Genomic DNA, 15,205 nt, shown 5'->3' with positions numbered 1-15,205 from the left:
CTGGGTATGAAAAAGTATGGGAAAAAACCAGACTCCCTGAACATAGCAGATAGTGAGGACTACTGAGAACTCAAGAACAATGACAATGGATTTTTGATCCTACTGCACGTACTGGCTTTATGGGAGCCTAGGCAGTTTGGATGCTCACCTTACTAGACCTGGATGGAGGTGGGTGGTCCTTGGGACTTCCCACAGGGCAGGGAACCCTGATTGCTCTTTGGGCTGACGAGGGAGGGGAACTTGATAGGGGAGGGAGAGAGAAATGGGAGGCGGTGGTAGGGAGGAGGCAGAAATCTTTAATAAATAAATAAATAAAAGAAATAACTTGCTATAGAAAACTTATTTTATATATGTATCTGCAAAGAGTCCAAGGAATGAAAACCTGATAGCACTAGTGGAAAATCCATGATCCGTTCATATGTGAGTTTGGGGTAGATTTAATCATTAACCATTATCTGGTAAGATTTCAGTGTTATTCATTTAACTTCCATTGTAGGTGTTAAATACTATATGTCACCTTATTAACCTGTATTTAATTATATTATAATGCTTTCTTTAAAGTGAAGTACATTCTTTTTTTTTTTTTTTAATTTCGAGACAGTGTTTCTCTCTGGTTTTGGAGCCTGTCCTGGAACTAGCTCTTGTAGACCAGGCTGGTCTCGAACTCACAGAGATCTGCCTGCTTCTGCCTCCCGAGTGCTGGGATTAAAGGCGTGCGCTACCACTGCCCGGCGTGAAGTACATTCTTCTCTACACTGTATATCTAGATGTTACAACTAACAGATTCCATGATACTTCCAATAACCCTAAAAGGTGAAATGTGTCAGACCAAATTTAATGTGACTAAGTAATAAAACTTTAAAGAAGAACAGTGGAGAATTTTATGCAAACAAGAGGGGAAAATATATCTCAATGTGTATGAATAGTCAAAAGATGTTTTTCAAGACAGATTTCCCATAACATTAGCATCAATAAACAGATGCAAACATCTCAGAATACTTCCCAGGAGAATTGCCACAGATTACATCCTATGGTATGCTTACATTCTATGGTAGTTTTCTAGGAGTAATTTTTAAACCTCCATCTATAGTAGATTTTACTAAATGGTAGTTTAAAAAAATGAAAATGGAGCATGGAGAGAACTAATTTCTGGAAATGATTTACTTTATGAGTCATTGGGTTGTGGTCAGTAAAGTGAGAGGAAAGAACACAAAAGCTACAGAAGAGATTCAGGGAAGAAACACTAAGAACCCCAGTCAGAAGCAAAATAATAATGTTCTTAGACTATTGGAAAAAAAATTCTTGCTCAAGTTTCAAAAACTGTGAATAGATTTTCTAACCAGGTAAATCATCTTAAAGAAAACTATGGTAATTGGTCAAGGTTCCCACTTACACAGAGCTCTGTAGCAGTTTCACTGAGTAAAGCAGCTTATAGGTAACTAAACACTCACAGCTGCAAAGCAAGTGTCTACTAGTTGCTCCTGAAGCTGGACATCACTGATGAGTCAAAACCTGTGAGGGATCTGAAGTGTGAAATAGAAAGACAACAATGGATACGGAAGCCAAAACATCTATGAAGAAACAAATTCAATGCAGATTCAATGCAAAAATAAAGGAGAACTTATCAGTCTAGTGTGCTTTAAACACATGATTAGCATTTAAAAAGTATCACAAAACTGAACAATTCAGAGAAACAGAAACTGTTTTTGAAAATTAATATTTTTATCTAGATCATCTTTACTCATAGATATATGAGCTTGTAGTATGTCTCTCAATGTAACAATAGTGGTATGATATATAAAATGCATGTTTTAGAAAAGATGAGTAGGTTACAAAGGCAACCAGGACAAAAAGGGTCAGCCATTGGAGAGAGAAACCCTACTGAGTGTAAGGCCACTTTCTGCACAGTCTTTTCCTTCAAGAGACAGCAGTTGCAATTACAATACACGAAACTAAGGGAAAGGTCCCTAACAACTCCAATTCTGGGAGATTAGTATTTCAGGGGCTTCTCAAAGAAAATTGCACAAGAAAAATGACATATTTTCATGTTGAGATACTTTTGTATTTTTTATTTTTAGCTGCATGAAGGTAAAATGTCAAGATTGAACACTGGAATCTACAAGAGTGACCAACCCAGCAAGACATGCCTATGGTGCAATACTAGACTGAGTGTCATTGGGGGAACCATTCTCTGCTATGGGAGCTCCTTCTGCTTCTTCAGCCAAAAACCTTTAAGATACCAGCCCACTTCGGTGTGGTTTCTATACTATACTATACTATACTATACTATACTATACTATACTATACTATACTATACTATACATGCAGCTGTAAAGCCTGTGCTTGCTCTCTTGCATCCAGCTTTCCCTGCCAGCTGCTAGACTCTGTTCCGTTTCCTGTTCAGGCATAGAACTGTGATCTAGGACAGTGATCTGTAAGTCTCCCCTAAATAAATAATTCATTATTATATGTAATTCTGAACTAGTGTGGGATTATTTTGTAACTTCTGTCATCAATTCTCTTTCTTATTAGATTTAAAGCCTTCTCCACAAGTTACAATCCATACTTGACACCAATAGTGGGACCAAGAACTCATGGCTTAAATGGTTATTGACCTTAAGAACCTACTATTATTACTCTAAGTGGGCATGATTAAACAAAGTTATTAAACAAAATCCCAGTTCCTTAATGTTATATTTATAGATCTGTGCATGTGTCAATCCTTATCAGAGAAGTTTCTCTTTGCAATAGTTTCTGGTTAACATAGAAACCCATAACTGGTCAAAGAAGAGACTACCCAAAAGGTCCATTTATATCACATGCCATCCTAAGAAACAAGGATGACTGTGAAAGAGAAGACAGAACCATAGGTGGTAGATGACTACACAGAAACATTGTTTTCTGACCACAGCAGGATGTTTGTGCATATGAATTCATATTGTTGTGCTGGCATGTAGAGGATGTATGCAAACTCAAGCTAGAAAAAAATATAACATGAAGCAATGATGTGTTTGGAGTCTCGCCCCCTTTTAAGGACTAGTGGCATTGACAACTTCAGGGAGAGAGTCAGCTTTTCTAGGGGTAAGGTCCTTTTTCCTTAAGGATGACTATGCTGTGTCAAAGCCACACACCCATGAGTTATGGACATCACAAACTGTACTTGGTGATTTGAAGAAATAAAAAGAACACGCAGAAGTATTTGGGAAGGGAAAGAGGTAGAACTGTGAAAAGTTGGGAGAGAGAACAGATATGATTAAAACACATAGTACAGAATTCTCAAGGAACTAATTAAAAATGAGTATTTTTTTTGAGATAGGGTTTCTCTATATCTTTAGAGTCTGTACTGGAACTCTCTCTGTAGACCAGGCAGACCTTTCACTCATAGAGATTTGCCTGTCTTCCTCCTGAGTGCTGGTATTAAAGGAGTACTCCATCACTGCCAGCAAAAATGAATAATTTTTAAAGTTAAGGTTATTATCCAAAATTTAGGTAGGTATTGGAAAATCCTATATTAATTGAAAATCATATTCTGTTGTAATTATTATACACCAGAAAGAGTAGTCTACATTTACATTTGGAGTAACTAGAGAATGCCAACCTTGAAAAAAAAAAGACAAGACTTAAAAATATGACCAAACAATTGATTGAAAAACTTCCCAGTTCTGACTGGACATGGCCGTCCATTCTTCTTTTCCTGCCTCTCAGAGAACAGAGTAGATCTTCTCTAAAGGAAAACAATCTTGCCATTCATACATAACATCTCCCATATTTATACCTAATACTTGACTTCTTAACTGGATGGTAGGTATATTTAGACATGAATGAACTACATATAATATGCAATTTATTAATTCATATATACTTAAGTAGTATGAAGGAGATGAATAGAAATATAATCAAGACATTTCACATCCAGTACTTACCAGATACTGATTAACAGTCATTGTTGATCTTTTAAAGAAAATTATTCTGTACTTGGATATGATCATACATACCTATAGTAATAAATTTAAAAGTATGGGGCAGAAGCTATGGATTAGTGTGAGTTTTCTGGCAGCCTAGAAAACAGTGATTTCAGGCTCAGCCAGAAATATGGAGCTAGACCTATAAAATTAAAACAAGAATAACTTTTAGAATACATTTCAGAATTATTTTAGTTTAGTAAGGTGGTGGTAACAAATTTCCTTTTAAGAACCATGATCTTAAAAGCCTGAGGTAGTTAGCTAGGTCTCTACAAGGTACAATTTTCCTCCTTACTTTCAAAAGGACAGCTATTTATTGACAACAAAGTATGAGTATCATTATTGTACCTTTAGGGATATATAACCATGTTGGGTATTATTTTAATTCTTAGGAATTGCAGCTGAATAAGACCATTGATTTCTTATCTTTCTTGGCAGCTTGCCTTGCACCTCTTGGTACCATAAAAGATACACTGTAGGATGAGGCTTTTTAGATTAAATTGAGATCACATCTTCCAAGTCCTATGTCAAATGTGTGTTTTCTTCAACAATAGGGACATAACTTCAGTCTTGGAAAAGTAACCAATGGTAACAAAAATAATCAATACTATTTGAGGAATCACTTAGAGTACCCTGACCAATAACTTGAGTAAAGAAATGTAAACGGAGTTTCTGTCCCACCTGGTCCTGGGTCCATTCAGTCCCAAAGAAGTATACAGAGGCTTATAACAATTATCAACTGTTCAACCTATTAGCTCAGGTTTATTATAAACTAGCTCTTACAACTTAAATTAACCCATAATTCTCTTCTATGTTAGCCACATGGCTTGGAACCTTTTCTCAATAAGGCATTCTCATCTTGCTTCCTCTACATCTGGCTGGTGACTAACTCTGCCTTTCCTCTTCCCAGATTCTCTTAGTCTGGTTGCCCCACCTATACTTCCTGGCCAATCAGCATTTTATTAAACCAATACAAGTGACAAATCTTTACAGGGTACAACAACATTATCCCATTGCAGAGAAGTCTCATGCATGGTACTATGGTTCACGTTTTACTAAATAGTGTCTTAGAGGAGGATGATTGTCAGCCCAAGTGTCAAAAATTCACTTAAGATATATGTATAACCTGAGATAAAACTGGATTCTCTGAACATAGCAGACAATGAGGACTACTGAGAACTCAAGAACAATGGCAATGGGTTTCTGATCCTACTGCACGCACTGGCTTGGTGGGAGCCTAGGCAGTTTGGATGCTCAACTTGCTAGACCTGGATGGAGGTGGGGGTTCCTTGGACTTCCCACAGGACAGGGAACCCTGACTGCTTTTCGGGCTGAGGAGGGGGGGACTTAATTGGAGGAGGGGGAGGGAAATGGGAGGCGGTGGTGGGGAAGAGACAGAAATCTTTAATAAATAAATAAATTAAAATAAAAAAGATATATGTATAATGTAAACATTGATATAGATGATATAAATAAAGTTGTAAATATATAACTATGTGATATATAAATGTTATAAATAATATTTATATATGGTACTTATAATTGTGGTTTTTTGGGGGGGGGATTTTTGAGACAGGGTTTCTCTGTAGCTTTTGGTTCCTGTCCTGGAACTAGCTCTTATAGACCAGGCTGGCCTCGAACTCACAAAGATCCACCTGCCTCTACCTCCCGAGTGCTGGAATTAAAGGCATGCGCCACCACCACCTGGCTGGTATTTATAATTTTAAATAAAGATTAAATACTATGTTTACTTCAATTATTAGCAAACATTCTTATTATCATTTTTCTCTCCTTCCTAACTCTTCTTCTGTATCTCCCTCCATAATCCACAATCAAAACCTCCCTGCCCCATTTCCCCGTTTTTCTTTCACATCGCCTGTGTTCTGCTATTCTCTTAGATATTTCCACCCATGATTCCTTTTTACTTTCTTTGATTTAATTTCCAAATCAAATTAAACAAATAAAAACAAAGATATGATACATAAACTCCCTCCAAATGGAAGCCCCAAACCTCCATAATTAAGAATTAATAAAATTAGCTTATCATGAGAAAGCTGAATAGTGAATAAGTGAGCTGAAGGATAGCTCATAGGAAACTATTTGATATCCAGATTTAACAAAATGAGAAAAAGAGGTAAAAGCAGTCAAAGAATATAAGAGGTTTGGAGATGTGGCAAATGATTTTAACTCATGTGTAATTTGAGTCTCAGAGAACCCAGAAAAGAAAGAATAGATAGGACACTCCTGCATACAATGGCTATGAATATCACAAACCTGCAGACACAACAAATGCTGGGAAACAAAACAGAAGAAAAATAAGAAAAATGCATGTCATACTGACATTGCCATATTCATTCATGATAAGAAAACTTTCCTTAATAGAGACAAGTAAACAAAATCTCATTTGTTTTTAGGAAGGGAAATATTAAGAATTAAAGCTGACATTTACACATTAAAACTTGGAAGTCACAAGACAATAAATTATATTTTATTTGTAAGAAAGCACAGTCAACCACAAACCTCTATTCAGTGAATAAAACATCCAAACAAAGGTAAAACAAGGCAGTTCTTTTGTTATTATTAATACTGTTACAACATAAATATTATCTTAGACAAGTGAAAATTGTTCAATACATAAAACCAGAAATGGAGGAAGAAAATAATAGTTATTGAAAAATATTTAAGTTGATGGTAGTACAAATTAACTTTCCAAATATTAATAATACTCTGTTTGTTTATAATGCATGTTGAAGTTTATAATGCATGCTGTATACAAGAGAAGGAAGATGAGTCACAGTTCATAAAACAATCCTAATCCAAGAGCTTTTCTCAACAGTAAAATAATAAATAATATAAAATGAATATTGGAGATAAACTTTTTTTGAAGAATAATACGTTCTATGGGAGTAGAGGGGAGATGAGAAATAGTGATTGAGAGGGAAAATGATTAAAAAATACACTGTATACACGCATGATATTCTCAAAGTGTAAAAAATTACTAGTAACATTTTAAGACAATGGTGTTTTAAAGATCTCAGAGAAAATGAGGCAGAAGGTATCAATAGATATAAGAGACTTAAGAGGATTGACTATGTTAAGGCCATAATTAGGCAGCCATATTAGTGACATTTTATGGATGTACCTTCTGACATTTCTACAATACACTGTCTTACAGCAACTTTCTGGTTCTTACAGTTTTCCTTTTTCTCCTCCAGTCATTCTGCCGTAGATGCAGGTTTTGTGTAGTGCATGTATCAACAGAGACTCGGCTTGACATAAGTAGACATGATAATCTGGATATGGAAAAAAATCTCAGGAGGCCTCAACCTTAAAGAAAGAACTATGGGTAACTCAGGAATGCTGAAAATGAGAGAAATTGTCTTTCTCTGAGAAGGGCACAGCAATTGGTTATCTAATACCAAATGGTCATCCCTCAAAGCATCTTATAAGTAATATTATATAGAGTGAGTAGGCTGTATTTATTTATTTAGGGGTTCACACACAAACACACAGAGAACAACAACTTAAAGAAAACAAGGTTATGAATTTAAAAGAGAACAAGAATGAGTGCAAAGGAGAATATAGAGGGAGAAAGGGGAATGAAGAAATAAAAAAATTAAGTATTTTATGAAAGACTAAAGATCAAAATACACATGGAAAGAAGAGGAATTAGCATAAAAATCATCAAATGCATCATTAACAAGAGATTAGAGAAAAAACAGAAAAATAAAGCATGACCTCCAATGTGAAACTACAAAAGATTAGAAGGACTGAAAGTAGATAATGAGTTTATAATAGTCTAAATCTCCCCAACTGACCATGAAATCTTCTTAAAGAAAATGAACAACAAAGCAGTCGCAAAGATAAATTCTGCTTCTTGAAAAACATATTCTTAAATACAAACTATAGTAAATATTATATCAGAAGAAAAATATTATTGAATATAACGTATGGAGAAATCCAAATAATAAGTAAGATTAAAGAGTCCTGGAATATAAATTCCAAGAATAAAGAGAAAGATCTGAGATGATCATGTGATGATAAACACATTCAATGTTGTGGTTCAAACCATTATTAGGGATAAACAACCAGAGCATCTGGGGATTTGTAGATCCAAGTATCACTTTCTGTTAACCGCTTAGCAAATGATCATAAATGTTGGCTTTAAAAACATACACTGTTTTCCTGGCAGTTTCTATGTAAGTGGAGTCTAGGAATATCTTAGTTGGTTTGGGAACTCTTAAGTCCCACCAGGCTTCTTACAGGATCTCAGCTGTACTTTACTCTCATCTCACTGATGCAAAGAATAAATGAAAGGTGTCAGCTTTGATCAGGATATGTCATATCATTAAATATAGATTTCTGGTTTAAAAGATATTTCATTTTGTTTCAAAGTGCCATCCCCCTTTCTTTTTTTAAGGAAAAAATGTATACACCCAGTTGGTGACAGAGTTAATTCCTTTATGATTGTGTGAACAAAGGCTTTGACCAATGGCTAGAGGTTCAACTTCAAGCCAGATAAAAATTCCAGCATGGGGAAGTAGTCATGAAGTCCCTCAGGTCCAGATGTTATATGATCCTCTGTGTTATGGTGACCCCTCTTAGAGGTGTAGAATCAGCCTTTCTTTGCCTGTTATATTCTGCCCTTCCCCTTCACTTGATTAAACAGTTGATTTTTTTTTGTTTTGAGGGGTTGTTTGTTTTTGTTTGTTTTTATGCAACATGATGTCATCAAGGACTGGCATGCCATCACTTCTTGTTTAGTCCATTGGTTACAAATAAGCCATGGTTCCTATTTCAAGAAGAAAGGGTGATTTCTGATGCTCTACCACTTGGATTAAGCTCATGAGAACCATCTGAGAATACCATCACAAATTCATTGAAACACTTAAGAATATATGTTTAATGTAACTAAAATAAATACTAGAGACATCACAATCACTTTAATCCACACCTTTGCAACAAAGCAGAAAAAAAGATCAGTGCAGTATAGAGTCTACAAATAACAAAATCAATAAAATTGCACAAAGACTATACAGTGCTCAATGATGAGAGGTTAGATTATTTTATTTCAAATGGAATTATCCTCTATAAATTATACCTTTGAAGATCACAAAATGATTCTCAACGACTACCAAAACTTTGGAAGTCCTATTGCTTCCTAGAGATAAATTATATTATATTGTCATTTCCATCACATATACATTACTATAATATGATGATGGGAAGAATTAGAACAGGTTAAGAGATTATGAAAGCAGGATGAAACTAAGATTCCCAAATCTTAGAAATGATACATTTATGAATAATGAATACATCATGGAAATATTTAGAAATAGAAGTCAAAAGATTTTTCTTTGCTTTGGGTTTTATTAACTATACGGCATATTAGAGATAGAAGCATTTCTTATTAAAAGATATTTGTAGAAAAATAATAAAAACCAAATATTTAAATTTTCACAGAAAAAAGCATAAAAATATATGATATTTAAAAAGGAAATAATAGTGGTTAAATTAAAATTTGTAAAATAGAGAGAATAATAAAAATCAAGACAAAAATCCAACAGTAAAATGAGAGAGGACACACGCACACAAATACAAAGTGTGACATCTTATAGATGAGGAGAGCTTCCTATGAAACAAATTAGCATGTAGTCATTAAAAGGCATACTGTGTGGCATGGGATTGAGAACACAGTAGAATGCTTGCTTAACATGTCTGTGGTCCTGGCTTTGATTTCTAGCACTGAAAAATATTTCTGAAACAATTATTTGAGGTGTCAGTAGCATTCTTTCCATACCCATGGTGAGTACACATATGTTTTCCTTAAGAGATATTCACTGAGTTGAACATGCCTTACATAAATTATCATTAATTATCAGTTTGACAAACTCTAAAAAACACAAGAAGAAAGACTTAATAAGAACATCTAGATCAGCCTGGCTTTTGACATGTCACAATGGGGTTGTCTTGATTGCATTAGCTCCACTACTGTGGGTGGAACTATTCACTTGGTGGAAGATCCTGAGTCATATAGGAGTGTAGGTGCAAGAAGGCAAACATACTTCCATTGTTTTCTGTTCTAGAGTGTGGATGTGATGAGACAAGCTTCTTCTAATTCCTCTTACCTTAACTTCCCCCACAGTGTTAGCCTGTAATCTAGAATTGTGAGAGGAAATAAACCCTTTCAGGCTGTGGATACAGCAAAGCATTTAAGAGCCAGGATAAAAGTGAATTTATATTGAAACAAGAGTCTATTCTGGACATGACAGGACTTTCTACACCTACAAACACACAGTACATTCTAGAAACCCTTTTCTTCCAAATATTCACTTGAGCACTATGATTACAAGTGTACGCTGCCACAGCTCCCTTCTTATATACCCTTGGGCTTCTGAATACAGGTCCTTAGGCTTGATCAGTAAATATTTGACTGACTTATTTATCTCCATAACTCGTTTTTTTTTTATTTTTTATTGATTTTTATTGAGCTCTACATTTTTCTCTGCTCCTTTTTTGCCTCTCCCCTCCCCTTCAGCCCTCCCCCAAGGTCCCCATGATCCCACTTTACTCAGGAGATCTTGTCTTTTTCTACTTCCCACGTAGATTAGATCTATGTAAGTCTCTCTTAGCATCCTCATTGTTGTCTAAGCTCTCTGGGATTGTGATTTGTGGTTGGTTTTCTTTGCTTTATGTTTAAAAACCACTTATGAGTGAGTACATGTGATACTTGTCTTTCTGTGTCTGAGTTACCTCATTCAAAATGTTGTTTTCTAGCTCCATCCACTTTTCTGAAAAATTCAAGATGTCACCATTTTTTGTGCTATGTAAATGTGTGCGACATTTTCCTTTTCCATTCTTCAGTCAAGGGGCTTTCAGGCTGTTTGCAGGTTCTGGCTGTGACAAACAATGTTACTATAAACATAGTTGAGCACATGTTCTTTTGGCACGATTGAGCATCCTTTGGCTATATACCCAAAAGTGGTATTACTGGATCTTGAGGAAGGTTGTTTCCTAATTTTCTGAGAAATCACCACACTGACATCTGAAGGGGCTGTTCTAGCTTGCATTGCCACCAGCAATTGCAGAAGTGTTCCCTTTTCCCACAGCCTCTCCAGCATAAGTTGTCATCAGTGTTTTTGATCTTGGCCATTCTTACAGGTGTAAGATAGAATCTCAAGGTTGATTTGATTTGCATTTCTCTGATGACTAAGGATGCTGAACATTTCCTTAAGTGTCTTTCAGCCATTTTAGATTCCTCTGTTGAGAGTTCTCTGTATAGGTCTGTATTCCATGTTTTTATTGGATTATTTGTTCTTTTGATGACCAATTTCTTGAGTCCTTTGTATATTTTGGAGATCAAACCTCTGTCTGATTTGGAATTAGTATCTTTTCCCATTCTGTAGGCTGTTGTTTTGTCTTGTTGACCATATCCTTTGCTTTACTGGTTTTCAGTTTCAGGAGGTCCCATTTATTAATTGTTTCTCTCAGTGTCTGTGCTGCTGAGGTTATATTTAGAAAGTGGTCTCCTGTGCCAATGCATTCAAGAATAATTCCCACTTTCTTTTTCATAAGGATCAATATGGTTGGCTTTATGTTGATGTCTTTTATCCATTTGGGCTTGAGTTTTGTGCATGGTGATAGACATGCATCTAATTTCTTTCTTTTACATGTTGATATCCAGTTATGCCAGCACCATTTGTTAAATATGCTTTCATTTTTCCTTTTGATATTTTTTTGCTTCTTTGTCAAAAATCAGGTGTTTGAAAGTGTGTGGATTAATATCTGGGTCTTCGAATCAGTTCTCTTGGTCCTCATATCTGTTCTTATGTTAATACCAGGCTGTTTTCAGTACTGTAGCTCTGTAGTAGAGTTTGAAGTCAGGGATTGTGATGCTCCCAGAAGTTCTTTTATTGTACAGGATTGTTTTGGCTATCCTGAGTTTTTTTGCTTTTCCATATGAAGTTGAGTACTGTTCTTTCGAGGTCTGTGAAGAATTTCACTGGGATTTTGATGGGCATTGTATAGAATCCATAGACTGCTTTTGGTAAGATTACCAGTTTTCCTATGCTAATTCTACCTACGCAAGAGCATGGGAGTTCTTTCCATTTTTTTGGTGTCTTCATCAATTTTTTTTTTCAAAGATTTAACGTTCTTGTCATACAAGAACTTGCTTGGTTAGAGTTATTCCGAGATATTTTATGCTATTTGTGCCTATTGTCATGGTGTTGTTTCTCTGATTTCTTCCCCAGCCCTTCTATTTTGTTAGATATTAGGATAGCTACACCAGCTTGTATTTTAGGTCTATTGGATTGGTATATATTTTCCCAACCCTTTACTCTCAGATGATGTTTGTCTTTGAGGTTGAAATTTGTTTCTTGTATGTAGAAGGATAGATTCTGTTTCTGTATCCAATATGTTAGCCTGTGCCTTATTATAGGTCAGTTGAGTCCATTTACATTCAGGGATATTAATTACCAGTGATTGATTAGTCCTGTTAATTTGGTTTTCATTGGTACTGATGGTAATTTGTGTTCTTTCCCCTTCTTTGGGATTTGCTGCTATGAGACTATCAATTGTCTGTTTTTGTTGATGTAGCCAACTTCCTTGGATTGGAGTTTTCCTTCTAGTATTTTGTATAGGGGTGTGTTTGTGGCTAGGTATTGGTTAAACCTGGTTTTTTCATGGAATGTTTTGGTAAGTCTTTTCTACGGTGTTTGAAAGTTTTGCTGGGTATAGTAGTATGGGCTGGCTTCCATGGTCTCTTGGTGTCTACATAACGATTGACCCTGACCTTCTTCTGGCTTACTTTGTCTCCAATGAAAATCAAGTATGGTTCTGATAGGTCTGCCTTTATATGTTACTTGGCCTTTTTCCTTTGCAATTCTTGATATTTTTTTTTTTTTTTTTTTTTTGGGTTTTATTTTTATTTTGGAAGGGTTACCTTTTTTGGATACAGTCTATTTGGTGTGTTGTGAGCTTGTATCTTAATAGGCATGTCTTTCTTTAGGTTGGGAAAGTTTTCTTCTATGAATTGCTAAGTATATTTCCTGTGCTTTTCAATTGAACTTCTTCTCCTTCTTCTATACCTATTATTTTTATGTTTGGCCTTTTCATGGTGTCCCATATTTCCTGGATATTTTGGGTTAAGTTTTTGTTAGATTTAATGTTTTCTTTGACTGTCGAGTCTATTTCCTCTATTTTACCTTCAGCACTTGAGATTCTATGTTCCATCTCTTATATTCTGCTGTTCCTGCTTGCCTGATTGTCATGGCTCCTGATTGTTTAATCATGTTTTCTGTTTTGATAATTCCCTCAGCTTGTATTTTCTTCATTGTCTCTATTTCAGTTTTCAAGTCTTCAATAGTTTCTTTCATGTGTTTGATTGCGTTTTCTTGGTTTTCTTTAAGGGATTTGATGATGCCTTCCAATTTTTTGTTTGTCTTTTCTTCCCTTCTTTGAGGGAATTTGCTCTTTAAGAGTTTCAAACATTCTGCTGAAGTTATTTTTTAGGTCATTTTCTTCTGCTTCATCTATATATTGCTGTTGTAGAATCTTTAGGTTTTACTGGTTTCATGTTGCTTTTGTGGTTTTGCATGTGTTTTTATATTTTTCTACTCATTGTTTTCCTCTAATAGGTGTGGTTGGGGCTGTCTGTTATTCTATAGATTAATCTTCTAAGTGCCATTGAATCCAAGGCTCAGATGGTTGTTCCTCCTGATACAGTCAGTGCCACAGTTCTAGTTACCCAATTGGTCACTCTGTGTTCTGGGAGATTGCTCAGCGCTCTCAAGCTTTGTTCCACTCCCTTGGAGTTTGCTGGCTCAGGCCTGCTCTAGCCTAGATTTTTGACTCAGACCTGTTTCTGCAAATGTCCCTGGTCTGTATCCATTCCTTCATAGGTCCCTGACTTGGGGTTAGTCCTGCCAATGTCTCTGGCTAGGTCTACTCCCTCGGAGTTCCCAGACTTGGGTGTTCACAGAACCGCAGAAGACCCGGCTCAGGCTTACTCCCTCAGAGGTTCCAGACTCATGCCTGGACCCGCAGAGGTTCCTGTCTATTCCCTTTGATTTCCCAGACCAATGCCTGGATCCACAGAGGTCCTGGCTCGGGCCTACTCCTTCTGAGGTCCTAGAGTCATGCCTGTACCAACAGAGATTTCTGGTTCCTGCATACTCTCTTGGAGGTCCCAGATTCATGCCCAGACAGGCAGAGGTCCTGGCCTAGGCCTAGTTTCTCAGAGGTCCTTGACTCACATCCAGACCCACAGGGGTCTTGGCTTAGGTCTACTCCCTTGAAGGTCCCGAATTAATGTCCGGATCCTCAGCAGTCTTTGACTCTGGCTTACTTGCTCAGCAGTTACTCCCCTCTACCTGTTCCGGTGGAGTTCGTTGTCTTAGGTCTGCTCTGGACCAGGTCACTGGCTCAATCCTGATCGGCCAATGTCCTGGGACTAGATCAGCTCCCGCTCCCCCATAACCCATTTTTTCATATTTCCTACTTAGCCCAGTCTCTCTCAGTCCACCTTTTACAATAACCTGAATGGCTTCACGGGAGAGCAAATCTTTCAGTTAACTGGTCAGAAGCTGTGCCAATCAAATTAGACTGCCCTTGTTGAGAGAACAGCTCTGTTGAGCTCATGAAGTCCCAGTGTATTTATCAGCCAACGATTACCCCTAATTTTGCATAAGACCTAACTCATAACAAATTTGTCAGGGAACTAATGGGTAACATATGTACCAAAACACACAGCCAATTACCCACTGCTTTTCTTTCCATTTCTGGCAAGCTCCCAATATTTGCTGAGGTTCTAAGTGATAATATCTCCAAAGGGCATTTTGCTCTATTGTTTCTAAATTGCAGGATGTTGGATTAGAGTTGAGGACCCCACGTGATATTGATGAACCTTGTAATATCCTCAGATGAGCTAGTACTTCATGATCAAAGCTAAGGCTGTTGTTTTGTCTGCCCTCCTTTTTTTTTTTCCCCCTTTCTCATTCCTAGATGTGTGCATGGAAAGGTGAGATAACTTTCTGCCCCTAGGATTTGAAAAGATTTACTGAACCAAGGAAACTCTTTCCCCAATAAACAGTGATTCTTCCCATTAGAAAGAATGGCAAAGGGTTCTTCAGTGAACTTTTCAGACCCTGAACAGGAAACTGCTGTGCTTTTCAGAAGGCACCATCCATATAAAGACACCTGGGGGCCGGGCGATGGTGGTGCACGCCTTTAATCCCAGCACT

The sequence above is a fragment of the Microtus ochrogaster genome, unplaced genomic scaffold (assembly GCF_000317375.1).
Source record: "Microtus ochrogaster isolate Prairie Vole_2 unplaced genomic scaffold, MicOch1.0 UNK1, whole genome shotgun sequence".
NCBI classification, from domain to species: Eukaryota; Metazoa; Chordata; class Mammalia; order Rodentia; family Cricetidae; genus Microtus; species Microtus ochrogaster.
The sequence above is the reverse complement of the archived record's forward strand: the minus strand, read 5'-3'. Positions refer to the sequence as shown.